Source organism: Sus scrofa, chromosome 13 (assembly GCF_000003025.6).
Source record: "Sus scrofa isolate TJ Tabasco breed Duroc chromosome 13, Sscrofa11.1, whole genome shotgun sequence".
Classification (NCBI taxonomy): Eukaryota; Metazoa; Chordata; class Mammalia; order Artiodactyla; family Suidae; genus Sus; species Sus scrofa.
The window spans coordinates 121,390,295-121,404,288 of record NC_010455.5 but is presented as its reverse complement, the minus strand read 5'-3'; the positions used below and the strand labels follow the sequence as shown (position 1 = coordinate 121,404,288).

At 39.6% G+C, this 13,994-nt stretch overlaps 1 long non-coding RNA gene across 6 annotated transcripts in view; it reads right to left on the bottom strand.

Moving 5' to 3' along the window:
* Positions 1-13,994, bottom strand: part of LOC100624963 — a 50,228-nt gene that overhangs the window by 24,512 nt on the left and 11,722 nt on the right. For 2 of the 6 annotated variants that reach the window (XR_002337768.1, XR_002337770.1), the window contains exons 2-5: positions 10,926-11,083; positions 9,376-9,536; positions 8,998-9,138; positions 5,787-5,902 (exon numbers count right to left, since the gene is read on the bottom strand). This is a non-coding gene — a long non-coding RNA (uncharacterized LOC100624963). Of the gene's footprint in view, positions 1-2,842; positions 3,132-5,140; positions 5,903-8,997; positions 9,139-9,375; positions 9,537-10,925; positions 11,084-12,183; positions 12,509-13,994 lie in introns of those variants that run through there. The other 4 variants (XR_002337767.1, XR_002337766.1, XR_002337769.1 and 1 more) reach the window with 3 other exon arrangements.

Sequence of the window (13,994 nt, the reverse complement as noted above, 5' to 3'; positions counted from 1 at the left end):
CCCAACTAGTATCCATGAGGATGCGAGTTTGATCCCTGGCCTTGCTCAGTGGGCTAAGGATCTGGCATTGCTGTGAGCTGTAGTGTAGGTAGGTCGGAGTCACGGCTTGGATCCAGTGCTGTGGCTGTGGTGTAGGCCAGCCGCTATGGCTCCATTTTGACCTGTAGCCTAGGAACCTCCATGTGCCTCAGGTGTGGCCCAAAAAAGACAAAAAAATAAAACAAATAAAAAATAAATAAAAGCACCCAGTCAACTCTGCATAAATCTGAGGTGGAGCTCAGCTCTTTCTCCTACTGTCAGCAACCCCTACTGGTTACCAAATAAAATCTGTGTTCACTGCTTTAAGGAAAGTCTGCCTTTTCTTTCATACCTAAAACAAAGATTGCCCCTCCTAAGACCACCTAAATCCTGTTGATCCTCAGGCTCTTCTGAAATTCTGTAATTCATCCAACCCTCACTGATCTCTGCTCCTAGGGAAACTCCTGCACGGCCTGCCATTGGTATCGCCCACGTTAACACTGACTGACCTGCCTGAATAACGATGTGCGAAGTTTTTTCCTGCAATTTTGTCTTGACTCCAACTGTCTCTAATACTTCGAGGCTGAAGATTCTATTAGTCCATTATTTTCCTTTGTGTATAGTATAAGTACTTACATAGAAAGTACTCAAATACTTAGAGGATGAATTGAAATACTGGAAACTGTAGTAGTTTAACTGTCAGTTAAAATGCAGGCATTATCAGCTTAATCATAATTTCAACAAATAGGAGTTCCCATTGTGTTTCAGTGGGTTTAGAAACCAACTAGTATCCATGAGACTGTGGGTTCGATCCCTGGCTTTGATCAGTGGGTTAAGGATAGGCATTGCCGCAAGCTGCAAGCTGCAGTGTAGGTCACAGATGCGGCTCAGATTTGGCATTGCTGTGGCTATGGTGTAGGCAGGCAGCTGCAGCCCTGATTCAACCCCTAGCCTGGAAACTTCCATATGCCATGAGTGAAGCCCTAAAAAGCAAAATAAATTTCAACCAATGTAGTTGGTTTTACATATATTTCAGGGTCACAAAAGTAGATCCAGTAAAGAAATGAGTTACCAGCAGGGGTGAGGTAGAATAAATGAGATAACTGTAGGTAAACTAGCTTGTCCAGAAAAGGTTAGAGAACTCTTTTGTAGGAGTTCCCATCCTGGCACAGTGGAAACGAATCCAACTAGGAACCATGAGGTTGTGGGTTCAAACCCTGGCTTCACTCAGTGGGTTAAGGATCTGGCATTGCTGTGAGCTGTGGTGTAGGTTGCAGACACGGCTTAGATCCTGCATTGCTGTGGCTCTGGTGTAAGCCAGCAGCTGCTCTGATTGAACCCCTAGCCTTGAACCCTCTATATGCCGTGAGTTCAGCCCTAAAAAGCCTCCCCCCCCAAAAAAAAAGAGAGAGAGAGAGAGAGAACTCTTTTGTAGGGTTTTTTGTTTGTTTGTTTGTTTTGTTTTTGTCTTTTTGCCTTTTCTAGGGCTGTACCCGTGGCATATGGAGGCTCCCAGGCTAGGGGTCCAATTGGAGCTGTAGCCGCCGGCCTACGGTAGACCCACAGCAATGTGGGATCCGAGCCTTGTTTGCTACCTACCCCACAGCTCATGGCAACACCAGATCCTTAACCCACTGAGCAAGGCCAAGGACAAACCCGAAACCTCATGGCTCCTAGTTGGATTCGTTAACCACTGAGCCATGACGGGAACTCCTGTAGTTTTTTTTTAAATAGTGGGGAGGCATAGCTCCCAGACTTGGGGTGGGGTCTACCACCTGCTTCCCCAAATTCCTTTACTCTCCTCTCCTTTATTCTTCTGACCACCACCCCCTATTAAAAAAGAAGATATAAATCTGTCTCCAGCCCAAACACAGATAAACCCAAGTTAGACTCCAAATATGTGCATATTTGCTTCTTTGTCCTGTTCTCTCCTATGGTCTTTCTTATTCCCTGAAGTCATCTGCAATTTTTATATCTCATTAGTAATAATACATTGATATTCATCCTTAATTTGCATATTAAATCACCAGATCAGAGTGCTTGTGGTTACATAATAAATCTAGCCCCAAACAGGGTAACCCTGAAGTTTCCAACCAGATGATTGGTCACCAGCTGTGCTGCAGGGCACAAAGGAAGCTGCCCCCACAACATTCTGTTGTGGACGGTAGCTGAGCTCACATTCAGTACTTGGATTGCTTTGTTTCCTATAAGTCCAGCTTTTTCTTTCTCCAGATCAGGTGGGCTTGTGGGCCTCTCCCCAAGTCCCTTCCCTGCACTTTGGACAAGAAGCTTAGAGGACAGGCTTTAGAGAAGCTTTTTGACTTTCTGTGAACCAGAAGGGTAGGCCTTGATTTCCTGTGTGGTCTCCATTGGCAAAGCCAGGGCTGGGGCAACGTTGCTTAACAAATGAATTTAGGTCAAGGTGTTTTGTCTTGGAGATGGAAAATTGTGCTCAGAAACTGAGATTGTCTTTACTAATAGTTTAACTAACACAGGTTCACTGCAAGATTTATAGTTTCACAAGCCAGTGGTGTACAGGACAACCTATCTTAGTAAGTCAATAAAGAAATAAACATCAGGAGTTCCCGTCACGGCTCAGTGGTTAGCGAATCCGACTAGGAACCATGAGGTTTTGGGTTTGATACCTGGCCTTGCTCAGTGGGTTAAGGATCTGGCGTTGCCGAGAGCTGTGGTGTAGGTCGCAGACATGGCTCAGATCCTGTGTTGCTGTGGCTGTGGTGTAGGCCGGTGGCTACAGCTCTGATTGGACCCCTAGCCTGGGAAACTCCATAAGCCACAGGTGCGGCCCTAGAAAAGACAAAAAGACAAAAAAAAAAAAAAAAAAAGAGATAAACTTCAAACAAATGATAGATTAATTACATAACTGTTGCAGGTGAGGGAACATGACATAGTCCAAATTGAGTACCTTTTCTCTGAGGTTGGTTCTTGGAAGAATGGGCTTAACCAACCAGGAGCTAAGGTCCAGCTGCCAGTGAAGTGAAAGTGAAAAGTCCTTGTTGCTAGAGCGGGGCTGCTAGGGAAAAAGGGCACAGGGATAGCTGGCAAAGCAATCTTGGCCAGGTGCCACAGATCTTCGTAAAACTATAAAACTCCTAGAAAATAACATGAGAGAAAATCTTGATGACTTTGGGTTTGATGGTGACTTTTTAGATGAAATACCAAAGGCAGGAAAGCTACTGACTTTGGACTTCATTCCAGGTGGAAAGAAAAGCTATTGAATAATTTATATTTTTATGAGATCACTCTGATGGTAAATGGACTGGATAAAGGAAGACCAAGGGCAGGGCAGAGAAACAAATTTGGAGATCATTGCCAAAGTCTGGATAAGAGAAGGAGGTACAAGGTAATGCGCTAAGCAGCCCTGGAGAAAGATAATAAGTTTGGGTTTGAACATATTGAAGTGCCAGAGTCATCAAACTAAAAACATCCAGGGAGTGGTTTTGGTCTGATGCTTGAAGGAGCACACAAGTAGCCTAAGAAGAGTGTCGAGAGAACAGCAGAGGGCCACATACATAGGATGAAGGAACGTGAGAGTGGGCCTCTGGGAGGCAGAAGTGTTAGGAGGCTATTGAGTTCAAGAAAGAAATTAAAGGTGTCTTTAGATGGAGAAAATGGTTGACTTTGATCATGATAAAATTCACATTATTAAACAGGGCTGTGAAGGTCTTCTAGTAAATTCTGTAGTTATTTATACCTTTTCCTAAAACGAGTTATGTTTGTTTGGTTTTGTCTCATCTTTATGTAGTTCTTGTTTGGTTTTGTCTCATCTTTATGTAGTTCTCTTCACCTGCCTTCCAGTCTTTGTAGGGAATGGATGTTGGGGTAGATGCCATCCCCTACATCTCATTCTTTAGGATCTCTTTTCAAAAATTTACTTCCTGAAGACAGTGATGACTTTTAATTGATCTGATACATCCAAGGATTCTTGCATTTGTCTTATTTGCCACAGCAGCAGTTTTATGATAAGGAAGGTGGTATAAACAAAGGATGTTACCCACCATTCCAGTTCTACAAGGGCAAGTCATTAGCTATTGCAGTCACTGAAATGCCGTGCACTCTGAAAGGAATTCAGGCTGAAGCATTTTGCTTTTTGATATAAAGGACTCTAGATAGCTAAGACAGCATATCTAAGGAAGAATTTCAATGACCCCAGATTTTTGCATCTTCTCATACATAGATAAGCACTAAAATCATTAACTTAACTTGAGATATCTGGAGGTTTCTGGTGTATGTGATTAGCAGTAGAGATATATGCTTGACTATATATATTTCCTAGCCAAAACATTTCATATATATATACACTGGCTCCCCTGCACCCTCCCACCTCTTCAGAGCCACTCCTCAGAGCTACCTGAGAGACTGTCTCCCAGGCTACACTCCTCAGTAAGGTCCCTGAATAAAACTGAAACTCACTGCTTTTTCACGGTGCCTTATTTTCCAGTGGACAGTGGCAAGCATCAGTACTAGGACTGAGAAACGACAGGGGCGCTGCTCTTCCCTAGAAATTCATTATCATATTTTTTTTTTCTGTGATGCCAATCAAAACAACTGGTGGGATATTCACTAAGTAGTTCTTCTGACAAATTAAAAATGATGGTCAAGAAAAAGACTGCTTGATAATTTGTGAGAAGGAGAAAACAAGGATCATACTCATTCCTTCTACAACAGAGCGTACCATAGCAACTCTGTGTTATTGTTATGGAAAAATAAGTTTATTGATTGGTTTATTAACAAAAAAATCTTGGCTGTTGAGTAACTATGGGGCCTATACCAGGAAATGTTTGCCACATCAGAAGAGGGTGCCATCTTACACTCTAATACTTCTTTTTTCTTAAAGAAGTAGATAATGCTTAGCAGATGGTGCTGATGAAATTTGCAACTAATCAGTCTTTGTGCTACTGCCAAGCAGCAGCTAACTTGGAACCATTAAACTTTTCATGAAAAAACATATTTGTTAGAACAAAATTACACACAAACATCCCATCCTTTGTATGTAATTTTGTGACTAGAAAAAATATTTAGAGTGCTGTTTTATCTTTTTCCTTTGAAAATATGAAGTTATGGCAAGAAGTACAAATGTTTAGGAATAAAGGCCAAACACTTTTAAAGAAAAATATACTTCATTGTAATTTGCTGAACATTCAATATGCAATATAGCGATTTTTCTGAGATTTAACCATAGGATATGATTGTTGCTGGTGCTTAGCAAAAGACTCTAGTTTACACTTACCACTAACAAAATAAATGCCTTACTGAATAAAAATGATACCAAACAAAATGAATTCAAATATTTTCTTAAAAAATAATTTTAAAGTTCATTCTACTCAGCCTGATGACTAACACAATAATGGCAGATACACTAGTTTAAACACTGAAGGCACATATCTTTCAGTCTGTAAGTATATTATTAGATGATAACAAATACTCAATATAATTATTATTTAGATAACTAGGAAATAAATTGCTAAGGAAGATGTTCACAATCCCTTAGACCCAACCAACAATCTAACTCTAAAGAGGATAAAGGCAATGACTTTCCTCAAAAGAGCTCATGACTAAAGTTGCTTTGCAGCAAAATCTATATTTTTGATCCGTTATGAGCATTGAAACAAGCTTCAAATATTCCTCCCGCAACCCCCCCACCCCCTGCAAAAGAAGCACAGTGCACATCATGATCACCTGCACTGCAACAGCAAGCATCACATTCAAAACCATTTCATCCCAGGATTTAATAAGGTCCGTCATACCCACTGGCGTTTCCTCCACTGCAGTATTGTAGAAAGTATCAGTATCACAAAGAACCTCCTTGTCTTCTTCAACACTTACGGCCATTGCTTTCCTCCCAAATCAACTCTGAACAATTCTGAACAAAAGAAAAATTATTAATCAGAATATCACATATCAAATACTACATAAACTACTAATGATATGAGCTACTTGTTAACCATCAGTGGCTGTTTATTTGCCAAGATTATACTCAGAGAGCTTCTAATTGGAGCACTAAATGCTAATCACACTATCTAGGGAAAAGAAAAGATTTCTTTTGTAGTTAGTTCAAAAAGACTTGTCTAGCTGCAAGACCAGATGCCATCAGGCAGCTTGAGTGTTACTGCTTTCAAAGCTGACTTTGGTGCTGTGTTTGAGGCAGTGAAATTAAAGGCTGTATCTAAGTGAGCCAAGAGCAGGTATCTGCCTGGGACAGACATAAACACCAGGGACAAAACAAAAGGAGCAGTTGTGTAATCCATTTTGACACACTTTTGGAACTATAAACTGAAAATATAAACTCTGGAAAGTTAACTGTTGCTTGGTACTATGCTGTCCAATGCAATAGCCAGTGATTACATGTGGCTATTAAAACTAACTAAAATTAAATAAAATAGAAAATTCAGTTCCTCAGTTGCATTAACCACATTTCAGTAGCCATATGTGGTCAGTCATATGTGCTGGGCAGAGCAGTTATAAAACATTTCCATCACTGAAGGAAGTTCTATTGGACAGTCTTGGTCCATGGGGGGATACCTCCCCAAATGGGTTATGGTAACCCATATTTATCACTGCTTTCTGCTCAGTTCACCTCATATGCTGTAACACAAATGACAGAGTTATATTCACCACCACAGCTCTCTACTAAAACAGATGACAGAACCAATCAAAAAGGTCTTGGCTGAAGCAACTTAAAATATCAAATAGTCAGGACAAGAGAAAAAAAAAATGTAAATACTGACTTGCTCTTTATCCAAACAACATGCTATTTCACTGATGAATCTATGTCCTAAATCAGGCCAATGTATTTCTGAGCATCAGCTCATCATCTATTCTTATCGACTACTATATTTTTGGACAATGTTATTTTTACATTAGTAGCAAGACATAATTCAATTTATTTAGTGAGAAAGCTACTATAACTAAGCCAGGGTGAATATAAATTGCTACCAGAAAATGCCAAGAAAACTTCAATTTAGAGGAATCACCAAGAAAATACAAGATGTGAGCAATACAACTAAACAACCAAAAAAAAAAGTGTGTAAGTTAAGACAACCAGATCTAACAGCATTATTAATTTGCCCTTTGAATATCAACTGTATGAAGTCCAAAATCTGGGCTATAGTTCACACTGTTTTCCCATTGTGTTCGGATCAACCATGAATCTTTGCAACTACAATTTAAATATAACATCATGTTACTCCATTTCCTGATTCATGCAATATGATTTTCAAGGTTGTCTGGCTGACAAACCATATTTGAAAAGCGTTACATGAATTTATTTTACTGGAATAAAAGCAGGTAATTCAATGAAGATGACAAATACTCAGCTGAGAATATAGTTTTCACAAGTAGTGGGCAGATCACAGTTTGTAACCACAGACATTAGTTGTACACAAAAATCATAAGCCTGAGATAAGATACAATATATTCAAATTCTGGTTCAAAAAGCAACTTTTACACATTTTTTCAGGGCACAAAATAGTAATGAACAGTACGTAAATCACACAGTTCACTTGAGCTGACAAAGATGATGAAAAATCTTCCCCTTGAAACCAATATTTAGTAGATAAATGTTGTAATTAAATTAAATGCCAGTAAGTCAGTAGTACTCAAAAGTGGTTTGTCCCTTATCTGAATTCCTTCTTGGTAATGCCTCTTTCCTTCTATCACCACCTGAAAATATTAATAAGCCTCAGCTCTCAGGAGTCATTTGTTAAGTCAGGACTTAAACTGATAAACGTGGAGTTCCTATTGTGGTTCAGTGGAAACGAATCTGACTAGCATCCATGAGAACACAGGTTTGATCCCTGGCCTTGCTCACTGAGTTAAGGATCTGGCACTGCAGTGAGCTGTGGTGTAGGTCAGAGACATGGCTCAGGTCTGGTGTTGCTGTGGCTGTGGTGCAGGCCGGCAGCTGTAGCTCCGATTAGACCCCTATCCTGGGAACCTCCATATGCCTTGGGTGAGGCCCTAAAAAAAAGAAAAAAGAAACCAATAAACATGTATGAGACCATGTATGAGACTACACATCCCTGGCTGCTAGGGCACCACTGCGGACAGGGCTTGGAAGGAAACAGTCTTATTTTGAGCAGGCAGCAAAGACAATGTAGCACTTCACAGCTACATTGTAACTATATCCTGCTTCAGTTTATTAAGGAAATAGATTTTAAGTGTTTTAATACTAGGGAAGAACAGCTCTTGCCACAACAGAAACTGAAATTCCTGGCATGCATTTTCTCAGAGCCAGTCTACCCTTTGCCTGGTGCTCTGAAGAACAGCTTGTGCACTGGCTGGTCTCTCATATGTCACAAAGAGCATACTATTCCTTCCCTACAGTATTTCAGAGAGGAAAATGTTAATTCAGATGAGTCAGAATAAAAAGCCATTTAACTTATTCTTTTTTTTTTTTTTGTCTTTTTGCCTTTTCTAGGGCTGCTCCCTCGACATATCGACATATGGAGGTTCCCAGGGTAGGGGTCCAATTGGAGCTGTAGCCGCCGGCCTATACCACAGCCACAGCAACGCGGAATCCAAGCCTCATCTGCAACCTACACCACAGCTCACGGCAATGCCGGATTCTTAACCCACTGAACGCGGCCAGGGATCGAACCTGTAACCTCATGGTTCCTAGTTGGATTTGTTAACCACTGAGCCACGGTGCGAACTCCACATTTAACTTCTAATTCTCACCCCTACTATTGGAAGGAACTAGTTGGAAATTCATTCTATTAATTCTGCCTAAATAGGGATATTACCAAATCTTAGAACAAAATACCATGGAGTTACCTGTAGTTTTTCTACTATCTGGTATAGTTGTTTGTCTCCTTGTTTTTACTCTGTCAGCTTTATTACGAGTACTAAGACAATGCAGATACTGGTTTCTACACTTTTAGCACAGAGCTTAAATAAGAAGTTTTAAAAAAAAATCTTGGCTATACAGTTTATATAAGTCAATTAGAGGAACATTACCCTCTTTCAAAATTATTGTAACATTTTGGCCTTTTCAAAGTTCAGTTCTTCCTTCTTCACCGGAATTTGAAATGGATCTCTTGGGAACTTTTTGATGATTTTCAATATATCGATTAGCATTAAGGCAGAAAACAATACAGCCTTAAAAAAAGAGACAACAGCTAATTATGTTGACATATCAATTAAGCAGATATAACATTTTTCATAATAATATAGAAATAATGTTTGAGACCAAGCGTCCCTGTCTTACTACAGAATGGAGTTAGACAGAGATTGTAGGAAACAATTGCTTTTGGCAGGGGAAATGACAATATAGCACTTCACAGCTATATCGTAACAGTTAACCTAACCTGCCAGCTGCAGAAAAATCATACACACCTGAATCCAGATTTGATTTCCGGTAAATCTCATGGATTTGACCTTTAATCCTTTGGCTCAACATTTTTACTGAATTCATCCAAAACAAGCATCTTGATCCATTTTGTAAAACGAAAAAAAGTCTTACTTAACAGTGGGTTGCCGAGACTTTCTTCTAGAGACTACAAAATGGAAGGAGACAGAGGAAGAATGACTTTTTAAAAACCTCACAAATGCTACCTCAGCCATGATCAAGGTCAACATCAACAGTAATAACCCTTGATAGAGTGAGATGAAAATGGTACCTCTGTGGCCTTCCTGCTGCCCCTCTCCCACAAAACCAAACCCATAACTACAGTCTAATCTTGAGAAAAAAAAAATCAGACAAATTCTAATACAAGGGCATCCTACTAAATACCCATACTTCTCAAAATGATCAAGGTCATCAAAAACAAGGAAAATCTGAATAACTGCTACAGTCAAGGAGAGCTCAAGGAGACATAACAATTAAATGTCATGGGTTATCCTCAGTGGGTTCCTGGAACAGAAAAAGGACATTAGGTGAAAACTGAGGAAATCTGAATAAATTCTGGACTTTAGTTCATGATATGTGTCAAAGTTAGTTCATTAATTTTATTTTTTTGTCATTAATTTTAACAAATGTAGCATACTAATGTAATGTTATGTTAATAATAACATTATTAATGTTAATAATATAGGAATCTGGGAACTCTCTTTTCCATTTTTCTGTAAACCTAAAACTGTTCTAAAAAATAAAGCCTATTAAGGAAGAGCCTGGAAGGGAAGATGGCAGAGGAGTAAGATATCACACTCACTTTCTCCCACAAATACATCAAAAAACCACATGATTCACACAGAACATTTACTGAATGCTGACAGAAGAACTTAAACCTCCAAAAAAGGGCAAGAAACCCTCCACATTACTTGGTAGGACAAAAGGAAAAAAAAAAAAGAAAGAAAGAAAAGCCTGGAGTTCCTACTGTGGCACAATGGAATCGTTGGCGTCTCTGTATAGCCAGGAAGCAGTTTTGATCCCCAGTCCAGGAGAGTAGGTTAAAGAATCCCGCTTGGGAGTTCCAGTGGTGGCTCTGAGGAAACGAATCTGACTAGAATCCATGAGAACACAGGTTCAATCCCTGGCCTCTCTCAGTGGGTTAAGGATCCAGCATTGTCGTGAGCTGTGGTGTAGGTGCAGACGTGGCTCGGATCTGATGTTGCTGTGGTGCAGGCCAGCAGCAGCAGCGCCAGTTCGACTCCTAACCTGGGAACCTCCATTTGCCTTGGGTGAGGCCCTAAAAAAAAAAAAAAAAAGAAAGAAAAAAAAAAAAGAAAAAAAAAAATCCAGTTTGGCAACTGCGGCTTAGATCTGATCCCTGGCCCAGAAACTCCATATGCCATGGGGTGGCCAAAAAAGAAAAGAAAAGCCTTATAAATATTCTAAATATTCATGCATGGCAACTGACTTAAATGATCAGGCTAATTATTTCCCCTCCCTTACCCCAAATATATATGGTTAAACAAGGCCCTAGGAAAAATACAGCAATACTTACAAAGATATCTTCTATTTAACATATCAATGCTCTCCCTGGACGTTGTGTGCTGCCTCCTCTATCAGCCTGCAGGTTTTGCATTTCATTGGGAGCACTGATTCCACACAAGGCAGGCACAGACAAGTTGCTCCCATATAGTCTCCAAATGCCAAAACTGCCTATTGGATGTAAAAGTCAAAAGCTTAAATTATTACATAAAGGTTCCATCCAATATCTTTCAAAGAACATGGCTAAATGCTAAGCTGTTCATATTTAGTTTAAAATTCTGGTTTGCAAATAGCTTTTATGCAGCACAACACAGAATTACTTCTGAAATTAAAATGCAGACAAACCGCTTCAGGATAAAATCCCTTTAAGCATCTCACTTTTAATTACATTTTTGTGCCTTTGCAAACTTGGGATCCTTAGTTTCCTAGAGATACCAGCCAGGTAATGAAAGAACCAAAACAAACATTTCCTACATTATTCTTTTACATGTAAGATGTGTAAATAGGGAAACAAGCTCTACATTTACAGCTCCAAGGCAAATCGTTCTGATATGTATTCACTGACTAACGCTCACTTTAAAAATTAGTATCTTCTCAATAGAAAAACTCACCCACTGCTTTGATCTTAATAAAGCCTTCAGTTTTGTTAAGAAAAGCTTTATTTCATAGCTAACACAGCAGTAAGCTTTGAAAACAGCACAGGCAACAGATGTATCACAAGTAACAAAGATTCCCAATTACAGATCATTGCAGTTTTCATGCTGCAAAACAGCATGTAAAACTGAACACCACCACCAATGCATGGATCCTGTTTACCCTGAAAGAGAGCTTTAGTTTCTCAGTCTGTTGAATACAACCCTACAAATTGTAAATGCAAATCTAGTTCTTGTTTAATTTGAAACAAAAACTCTAAGCATGCGTGGACAATAAATAAAACGAAGGTCCTTTATACTAAGTCTTAAGCTGTTCTTGACTTTTATAAAACCTGAAGCTTCTGGGAATATGCCCCCCTGGGGTGAGCCTTTCATCAGTGACTGAAGATGGGAATGTAAATACACCAGCTGGCTGGCTCTCTGGTGAGGACAACCCCAATGACTGACTGCACTGATTTCAGTTTTTCTGTGGCCTTGAGCCACCTCCAGGGGAACAGGCTTGAGAGCACACTCTGTCCAGACTCTCATTATAATACACAACATTACTTTTGTGGTATTTCTTTCAGAAATGTGTAGGCTGTCAGAAAAAAAAAAAAAAAAAAATTGAGGGATATTCACCAAAGAAACTGGCCTACATGCTCAGTGAGTGACACCATCCTCTCCTCTTGTTTTGAGTATCAAGTAGAGCTCTCCATTGCTGATGCATCATGAATACCAAAACTCCCGTCATCATCTAGTCTTATTAAAGACAAAGAGTGAGGAAGTGTTCCAGAATGAGGCAGACCAAAGAGACATGGTGACTAAATCCAATGTGTGAAACTGAATTAGATTCTAGACCACTAAAACCCCATTTTTTCTGTTCTGTTCTTTTATTTATTTATTTATTTATTTTTGTCTTTTTGTTGTTGTTGTTGTTGCTATTTCTTGGGCCGCTCCCGCGGCATATGGAGGTTCCCAGGCTAGGGGTTGAATCGGAGCTGTAGCCGCCGGCCTACGCCAGAGCCACAGCAACGCGGGATCCGAGCCGCGTCTGCAACCTACACCACAGCTCACGGCAACGCCGGATCGTTAACCCACTGAGCAAGGGCAGGGATCGAACCCGCAACCTCATGGTTCCTAGTCGGATTTGTTAACCATTGCGCCACGACGGGAACTCCCTGTTCTTTTATTTTTATTTTTTGTAAAATACACATACACGTTAGTTTGACAACTGGCTAAATCTTAATAAGGTCAGCAGATTAGATAATATTACATCAAAATTAATTTCTTGATTTTGATAATTGTACTATGATGTAAGAGAATGTATTTTACACATACATTTTACTTTGTTATTTTGCAGTTGATGTCTCTCCTCATTCGGCATAGCACCTTTTCTTTTTCACTAAACTTTCTTCTTTCATTAAGAGAGGTATCAGGAGTACCCACTGTGGCACAGCAGAAACAAATCCGACTAGGAACCATGAGATTGCGGGTTCGATCCCTGGCCTTGCTCATTGGGTTAAGGATCCGGCGCTGCCATGAACTGTGATGTAGGTTGCAGACGAGGCTCGTATCTGGTGTTGCTGTGGCTATGGTGTAGGCCGGCAGCTATAGCTCTGATTAGACCCCTAGCCTGGGAACCTCCATACGCCGTGGGTGCAGCCCTGAAAAGCACAAAAAAAGGAAAAAAAAGAGGTATCAGTTTCCAAATACTCAATTATAACTGAGCTTTGTATTGCATTGTGAAAGTACCCACACTGTTGTTTGTTTTTGGTATGTTATCACATGTCTGTTAATTGATGTTCCAAAGTTTTATGGGAAATGTGGCTTCAACTCCATGTCTTCAAGTCACTGAAGGATTTGCAAACTGAGTTATCATTTTCTGGTATAGTATGCAATCTGTCTTTACATTCTTATTTAACAGTTCCGGTAAGTTTTATCACCATATTTCCCATCAAGTTGATATACAGTTTTCATCCACTATTTTAATACTACCATATCTACTTGTCATTGTGTCGATCCTTATGAGGGCTAGGATTTATGGAATATAAAAATGGGAGAACTGTGTCAATGGAGAAATGAAACTAAGTGTCAATCATTTGAAACCAAACTGTCAACCAGTTATCTTATGTTTTAAGGCAAAATTGCTCTAAAGCCACTTAGCTATGCAGCAAAAATGTCTACAGCAAAGATGCTTATGGCAAAAATACCAGATATGTACCACTAATGTTTGAATCTTGAATAAGCTAAGAACTACTAAATTGTAAATTTTAGGGTAACCCATATGGTATGAGAATTATTCAATTACAAAAAAATTTTTTTTAAAGAAAAAGAGGAAGGCTACTTAGGTTAAAGCATTTGACCAGATGATGGTGTTTTTGACTTTAGGGTGGTATTGGGCAGAATGAATGAAGTAGATTAAAAACCAAGCAGGTAATACAATTAATAGC